Below are 8833 nucleotides of genomic sequence, written 5' to 3'. Positions count from 1 at the left end.
GACGTTCATACGACGGACGACAGACGGACGGACCGACGAACGACGACGGACAGTCGGACGGACATGGCCAGATCGACTCGGCTGATCAAGAATATATATACTTTATGTGGTCGAACCGCTTGCTTCTGCATATTACATAACAAGAGAGAACGAGTTCCCCGACTATCAGATACCCGTTACTAAGCTAGTGGAAGTGGAAGGAGAAATTTTAACACTGACAGTCTTTGGAGGTTTTGTGACGTTAGAGTGGGCGTGGAACTTTTGGGCGGCTTGTGGGCCAACAAACTTGCCGTGCCGAATCTAGAATCTATTATTTTAATCTCAATTTTCAGCTTTTATAGTTCCTGAATCTCGGCGTTCACACGGACGAACAGGGCCAGATCGGCTCCGCTATTGATCCTGATCAAGAATATATATTTTGTCTGAATAGAGAGCTTTTCATGCATAATAGAGGTCTGCATAAATACAGTCAAAGCAGCATTTGGTACCTCTACTCAAAGTTGTGACTGACTGAGTGAGACATTGAGTAAAACGGATTTGTCAAATGTTGGCGGCCTTCACCACATTAAAAAATTTACCATCCCAACGGCGAAACAGTGCACGAATGAGTTCGCGACGATGCTCGGAATAACGAGTCGGTTAATTGTGCGCCGCATTGGCGCCTCAAATTTTTGCTTTTTAATACAAGACATAGAAAATAGAATATTTTATTTTTTAATTACTGAATGCAGAAACATCATTTTGTTTATAATAATAATATTCGCCCCGATCGGTTGAGCACGAAGTAAGCAAACTGATATAATCTTACTTAGGTACCTAACATTGAGAAGCATGCAGCTCAGGCTCAAATGATTGCGTCAGGCGTTGTTTGGCCTTCTAAAAGAAGAACATTCGCGGAAAGGACGAAGAAAGCTTTCGGGGCTTTTCATATTTGCAAAAGATTCTTGCAAATGGTTGCTTGCAAGAAGTGTATTCTGATTATAGAAGGATTAAAACGAAGAGTTTTATATAAGTCATATGAAATACCATGTACTAGATCCCGAAAATGATGACTTTTAGGTAATTAGTCTGAAGTCTCACAAAAGCCCGACCATCTGCTTTAACTTTTGCGCCGATAACCAAGAAGATTTGTATCTAGACCCAGCATAACAAATTTGTGACATTTATTTAAAGCCATAAAAACAGAAATAAAACAACCACAATAGTTTAATATACTGCTAATACAAGCTGAAAGTAAATGCGTTTTATTATATTGTGATTACCCGTAGAAGACAACTTTTCTTACAATGGGAGTGCACCTACCGCCACAATTTTTTTTTTAAGAAATACATATGACGCCGTTTGTAGAACTTAAGTTAATAACAAACCATAAGTAATATGTGCATTACACAAGGGAAAAGTCAATCTGGACTGATTAGGGTGAGCCTGAAAAGCTACAAAGGAAAGCCGCCAGATTGTTCTCATTAGCAAGAGAAGAAACGGTTCAGAATCTTATCACTGAGCGCTAAGCTCATAGGCAATATACAATACAAGCGCCCATTAGGGAAAATAGCTTTATAAAACTAGGTGGGCTTATGCATAGCTTTATTGCAACATTTACATATACACTTCTATAACAAACATATACATTTCTATTCTCTTTCCAAACAGCAGCTAATTCGTTTTATAGTGTGATGTATTATAATGCGCATCACATTACCGCCCTGCAAAGCGACGTAAAATGGTAAAATATTTTAGCATTAGGAAAAGTAACACTGAAGTAACAGGATTTTAGTAAAACCTTGGATCTCACGTGACCAACGTGAGCATGTCATAAAGGCTCGTATTATTGAATGGGCGAACGGTCAAATTCCACGACTATAACCATAATTCGAAAAGACAAAGGACGTCTGTTCGCGAATCTAAAGAGCTTTTAAAAGTTTAAGAACTTATTAATAGGGGATTAAAGTTTAACAATCTACAACATCACAATTACCTTAGATCTCAAGTTTATAGATATCAATATCAATGCTAAGGTCAGTTTTTTTATTAATTACATTTCTAATTTTTTTTTTATTGGTAATTCGAAGCAAACATAAGTACAACTTATTCGTAAAATCCTGGTGAGGATCGAAGGGAAATTGTTTGTCCAATTCTTGACTTTTAGACAGTTCGAAATTCTTTTGGCGTTTGTCCGCTATTAGGAATTGTCTTCTTCTAGCATTTCCGAGTCACCACGTTTTCTAGAATGGTCGTATTTAATAGACCCATATACCCACTCATCCGTGTCATTACTCTGGTAAACCATATAATTGGCCTCAATATACTTTTTTGATCTTGAAATGCATAAAGCGTATTATTTATATCCAGAGAATTGTATAGGTATACTCACAACTTAAGTACATAAGGATCAAAGGGGAAGAACGATTCCAACGTCTCATCGGCATGCATTTTTCATGCCCGTAAACTGTAGCAAGCTTACGGCGAGCGTTGCGCTCCAAACAGTATGACAATAGGCCAATTGGTAAGTTCTTGTAACACCAGCGAAAGCTGTGGCCACTGGGCTAAACAATAACGCAGGGGATTTAAATGGCACATGGCAAGGCGATAGTTGAAGGGATTGGAGGAAGAGCAAATCTGTAACAGAAATAAACAATAGTTACATTTATTGTATTAGAGAATTCATATCACTATGTAACTAAAAAACACTATATTGAATTGGTTTATTGCGATGCACAGTTTCCGAATTTATTTCAAAATTGTACTCAGGAACAAGGATTATGAAAAAACGGAACTGAAAGTTGGTAAAACTTGGTTTTTGGTTTTCATTCTTAAAGGCCAATAATAAAGCAATAAAAAGGCAAAAGTTTTTTAAGCCAGTGCGAACTGTGACCATGAGTAAAATTTAATATTTAAATGTGAATTTCCAATTCATTTAATGAATTTTTTTAATGAATATATATTAGAATATGTATGTAACCCAGGGTTTTTTAACTTTATGAGTTTACAAAAGTGTGTGGTTAAATGTGTTACGCTTGAGATTTCGGAACCTACTGCCCTTGTTAATTACATTGATCTCTATCTCTCTATTTTCTTTATGCTTTCTATGCGTCTCTCGTCCCACTGGCTCTTCTGACTTTATTTTTAATTCCTACATGTATATGACTTGGGTTGTTGGCCAATACGATTTTCAAAACCGTTCAATTGATTGAACCATATCCAGTTGGTTGAAGGATTTACTACTGAGTTGAATTCCTACTGCACTAACAGTTGGGAGTACAGCTACTGATCGCCAAACTATTATTTCGTTGAGTGATCCTTGAAGCTGGACAAGGAGTGTCGGCCTCTAGTTGTTGTAGATTTTCAGAAAACGGCCACAAGTAATCCCCTGATGGATGCTCCGAGGATTCGGAGAGCGGGATGATTCCAGAGACTCGCAGCGGGTGCCAACTTTAAGGATCTAATTCGTTCCTGATCACCGGTATTCGGCGTCCCTCCATAACCTTTAGCATTAAGCCCAGAAAATCCAGGCTCCTTGCAATTCTTTGGTGGACACAACGATTTCAGTGTGTTTAGTGGTAACCACTTGAAATTGATTTTTCATTTGCCTTCCCATATATATAATTAGTATATCTTAACTAAACTACAAAATCTTGCCATTGGCAATGGACTTAATACGTATTAAAAGGAAGTTCGTTAATGGATAAACATATTTTAATATTAAAATGAAAATTTAAGATGTCCTTGTTGACCACCCTCAACTCAATAAGAATCGTGTTGTGAGCTTATTGCGCGCTTCCAATGGATTTTCCTAAAACTCACCAACCACGCTCACCCAAGGATTTTGTTTACCGAGATGTATTCTATCATGCATTGTCGTCATCATGTGCGATGATGGCTAATTGTAGCAGTAAATCACCTTGACCTTTCGAAAGAAATTCATGACCTGTAGGTCAGAACCCAGGAATACTGATAATATTCGTTTGATAAATAAATCCTGTCTTTATGCACTATTTAAAAACAAGAGAGAACGCTATAGTCGAGTTCCCGACTATCTGATACCCGTTACAGCTAGTGGAAGTGTTCAAGACTAACAAAAATGTGAATAATATAAAAAGATTTTCAAAAGTGTGGGCGTGGGAGTTTAGGGCGTTTGTGGGCGTTGGGGCAGGTGTGGCTAAAAGTTTTTTTTTGCAGATCGATAGAAATTTACAATACCAATAAAAAATTTCAAAACATTTTTAAAAGTGTGGGCGTGTCAGTTTAGGTCTTTTTGTGGGCGTTAGAGTGGGCGTGGCAACATGAATCGACAAACTTGCGCTGCATCTATATCTCTGGAAACTGTACGCTTAGTCTCAACATTCTAGCTTTTGTAGTTCTTGAGATCTCGACGTTCATACGAACGAACAGACGGACGGACAGACGGACATGCCAATCGACTCGGCTATTGATCTTATAATGAATATATACAGTTGCGAAAAAATAATAGCACCACCATAACGTATTTTGTTCTCGATCAAATAAATTAAGGTTGAGGTACCGATAGTACCAATACTGATTATTTGCATAATGCTAGATATTTTTCCCATCCAAAAAGTAAAAAAAAAAGTTTGAATTGTCCATTTATTTATTTTCTATAATTTTTTTTGGGTGGCAAGGTCTAAAATGAGGCGAAAACATAATAGCACCACTATCGATATTCAATACTAGTCGGAGGTTTGTTTTGGTGAAAAGCATGGTTATAAAACTTGACATTTGTATTTCTATTTCCAACATTATTTTTTAAACATACCTAAAAAAAATAATTAAAATGGGACGAGGAAAGCATTGCACTTCAGACAAACGTGACCTGATCAAAAAACAATTTCTGAAGGAAAATCACAAAGAAATATTGGTCTAATCTTCAATGCTAAAACAAATGATAGAAAATACAATCACTACAACGAGAATCCCGAAAAACGTGGGAGAAACCATCATTGGGCACCCATCTCTTCAAAAGGCTAGTGCCAGAGAGCAAGAAGGATCCATTTAAAGCTGCTACCGAACTGAAAAAGGATCTCAACATATCCGCAACAGTGCAAACAGTTCACACATATCTAAGGGAACATGGTTTAAAAGGCTGTAGTCAAAGGAAAGTCCCTCTTTTAAATGGGAGACATATACCCAAGCGCCTTAAGTTCGTCAAGGAACATTTAAATTGGCCATGCGAAAAATGGACGAACTTTTTATGGTCAGATGAGAGCAAGGTGGTTTTTTTTGGTGGCAATGGACCTTAATCGTATGTAAGGCTACCTAAGAACCCCGAATATAATCCCAATTACACATTAAAAACAATTAAACAGGGAGGATCCAGTGTAATGGTATGGGCATGTTTTGTACTATGGAGTTGGACCAATACATAGTATAAAAACCATAATGGATCAACAAGTGTATGTGAATATTTTGGAGACGGTGATGCTACCCTTTTCTGAATACGATATGCCGCTAAAATGGGTATTCCAACAAATCAATGACCCCAAGCATACCAGCAGGAAAGCCAAGGAATGGATCCAAAATAAATCAGTTCATGTTCTGGAGTGGCCTGCGCAGTCGCCAGACCTAAATCCCATCGAAAGCCTTTTTGGGATATTAAAAAGGCAGTATCAGCTTTTAAGCCAACTAATAACGAAATTCTATGGACCGTGATTGAGTAGTCCTGGAGCAATATAATCCCAAAACGCTGCCAGGACCTGGTTGACTCCATGCCAAAACGTTGCGCAGCTGTTATTGCTAGTAAAGAATACACTACCAAATATTAAATAAATGGGATGGGCGTAGTTATACCCGTTACTCGTAGAGTAAAAGGGTATACTAGATTCGTTGAAAAGTATGTAACAGGCAGAAGGAAGCATTTCCGACCATATAAAGTATATATATTCTTGATCAGGATCAGTAGCCGAGTCGATCTGGCCATGTCCGTCTGTCCGTCCGTCTGTCCGTCCGTATGAACGTCGAGATCTCAGGAACTACAAAAGCTAGAGATGAGAAGTTGAGATTAAGCATACAGACTCCAGGGGCATAGACGCAGCGCAAGTTTGTCGATTCATGTTGCCACGCCCATTCTAACGCCCACAAACCGGCAAAAACTGCCACGCCCACACTTTTGAAAAGGGTTTTGATATTTTTTCATTTTTGTATTAGTCTTGTAAATTTCTATCGATTTGTCAAAAAACTTTTTGCCACGCCCACTCTAACGCCCACAAACCGCCCAAAACTGCCACCCCCACACTTTTGAAAAATGTTTTGATATTTTTTCATTTTTGTATTAGTCTTGTAAATTTCTATCGATTTGCCAAAGAACTTTTTGCCACGCCCACTTTAACGCCTACAAGCCTCCAAAAACTGTCAGTGTTAAAGACTCTCCTTCGCACTTCCACTAGCTGAGTAACGGGTATCAGATAGTCGGGGAACTCGACTATAGCGTTCTCTCTTGTTTTAATATACAATCACTTGTTATTAATGAATTTGCTACTGTTAAGTTTATATTTTAATCTTAAAGCATTGTTTATAAAGTGGTGCTATTATTTTTGTATTTTTCATTTTTAATAAAGTTCCTTAAATAAGTTAAGAATTTATAGAACAATTGTGATTATTTTTATTTCCTAAAATGTGAATTGTTTAACCTTTCTAATAAGGTATTTCAGCTCCTTTTAAACCCTAAATTGTAGGTAGGAGACTTATTCAAAGTTTTACTGGGCAAGTGGTTACTTTGTGTTACTTTTCTGTTACTTTGTACTTGCTTATTTCGTTTTGCATATTCCTTAAATACGCATTCTCTACCTCTTGAAAGCGTGGCAAATCACTGTAAAAAGTTTATTTCGAACGTAGTCTGGTCGCGGTCGGGAGCGAGAGAGAGATAGTTATATTCCCGTTAAAAATGGGACTAACCAGGATTTGGGAAAAATGTCATTTTGTGTGTTGGTATTGATGTGTGCGGAGTGAAATAAGTCACCAAAGTGCGTTGGATTGCGGGTAGACTTAGGTTCTACGCATTATTGCAACTCTGGAACTGGGCACTGAGTTTTTAATCGCAAAGGAAGATATACATGCCTCGCTCCGATTCCGACATCAGAAGTGGGATCGCCTACTCCTACTTTCAATAATGAAAATAATTTGCTGACAATTTTGGAGTCGCAAAATCGCCATTTTTCTGAACTGCTAAAACAAGTGCCAACTCACAAAGAGATCCAAGAAACCCAAATGCTGTCGTATTGCCAAAGTTTAATCCTGAACGCACAGGTTCAGACGTTCAATCCTGGTGCTCAACGATGGATTACATATTGTCCGAAAACCAACTGGACGGCAGCGCTCTTGTGATGACCCTCAGCAAGTCACTGGAAGGGAGCGCGTCTCATTGGCTGTCTCAGACGTGCTTTCTTGGCATAACATGGACTCAGTTCCGAGAATTGTTTCTGCCACATTTTGCTGGAACAGAGACATTAGCTGCAGCAGTTCTGAATCTGCTGAATGGATACCCTGCAGAAGGAGAGAGCTTGTCATAATATGGAAGCCGAATGGTTACTTCGCTTATGGCCAGGTGGAAGTCGCTAACTGTAGAACAAATTGCAGTCTCTGTTGCGCTGGCGCATGCAGCTCGAATTGACAGGCGTTTGAGGCGTTTAGTTTTTACCACAAATATCAACACCGGAACGAGTTGCACCAAGAACTAAAAGCTTATTCGTTTGACGCTAGACCGGACCAGCATCCCAATGACAATACATCAGCGCCGCCAGGAAAACGAGTTAAGCTCTATTCTCATTTCAAGTGTCATAATTGCGGAAAAACTGGATACTATAAGGCGGAATGTCGCTCAAAAACAGTGACAGCTCATACCCAGCAACCCGGAAAACAACACTCTGGTTACATGGAAGGAAAAGACCGGTCTACTGTGACCTACAACAAGTGCGGAAAAGATTGACATGTTTCTACAGTATGTCCTGAGCGTTCGTCATCTAACAAAACCAACATTATTGCAATCTGGTGAACAGCAAAGAGACGAAAAAACTGTTCTATTGTTTCTAAATTACGTAATGACGAATAGCCCGGAGATTTGGCTCAAAGCTTCGAACTTCTGTCTGTATAGGAAAATCCAAAGAAACGGAAAGTCTCGTTGTCTGCCTATAATACCAAAGCCATTTAGGTGGTCCGCTGTCAACAATGTCCACGAGTCAATCATGCACCTTGCATGGGAGAAAACTCTTGAGAAGATGTACGAGCTTTGTTGGTTTGATAAAATGACCAAATATGTTCGCAAATTCGTGGACAATTGCATTACTTTCAGGTTGTCAAAGCCTCTGTCTGGCAAAATACAAGCCGAACCCCATTCCTAAGATTGACATCCCGTGGCTTACAGTTCATGCCGACATAACGGGAAAGCTTAGCGGCAAAAATGATCAGAAGGAATCCGGTTTGATAAACTGAGCGCAAGTGGAAAAAATGAATGTATTGGATTAAGAATGTAAACGCTTCCATAAAAAGCAATATGATTATGGTATGTCCTGAATAAAACTTGGTGGTAATCCGGATCTCATGGCTTAAAAATTCAATGATAAACTAAGAAACGAAACTTTAAAGAAATGTGTCAATTTGCTTTTATAATAAATGGATAAAATAATACTAATAATAATGTTAATGAATTGAGAAAAGAAAACGTGTTATAAATTGTAAACACACGAGGACGTGCGCAAGATTGTGACGCGGGCCGCGTACAAGGAATAGTTAATAAACAATAAAATAATAAAAGGAATATATAATAATCAATAAAATAATAAAAGGAATAAATAATAAACAATAAACAAGAGAGAACGCTATAGTC

General features: G+C 38.3%; 1 pseudogene; it reads right to left on the bottom strand.

The window, feature by feature from the left end:
* Positions 1 to 335: 335 nt before the first annotated feature.
* The window catches only part of LOC122612834, a 29660-nt pseudogene continuing 21162 nt past the window's right edge, over positions 336 to 8833 (bottom strand).

The sequence above is a fragment of the Drosophila teissieri genome, chromosome 2R, assembly GCF_016746235.2.
Source record: "Drosophila teissieri strain GT53w chromosome 2R, Prin_Dtei_1.1, whole genome shotgun sequence".
In the NCBI taxonomy this organism is placed as follows: domain Eukaryota; kingdom Metazoa; phylum Arthropoda; class Insecta; order Diptera; family Drosophilidae; genus Drosophila; species Drosophila teissieri.
Note: the sequence above shows the minus strand (reverse complement) of the source record. Positions and strands in the feature narration are given on the sequence as shown.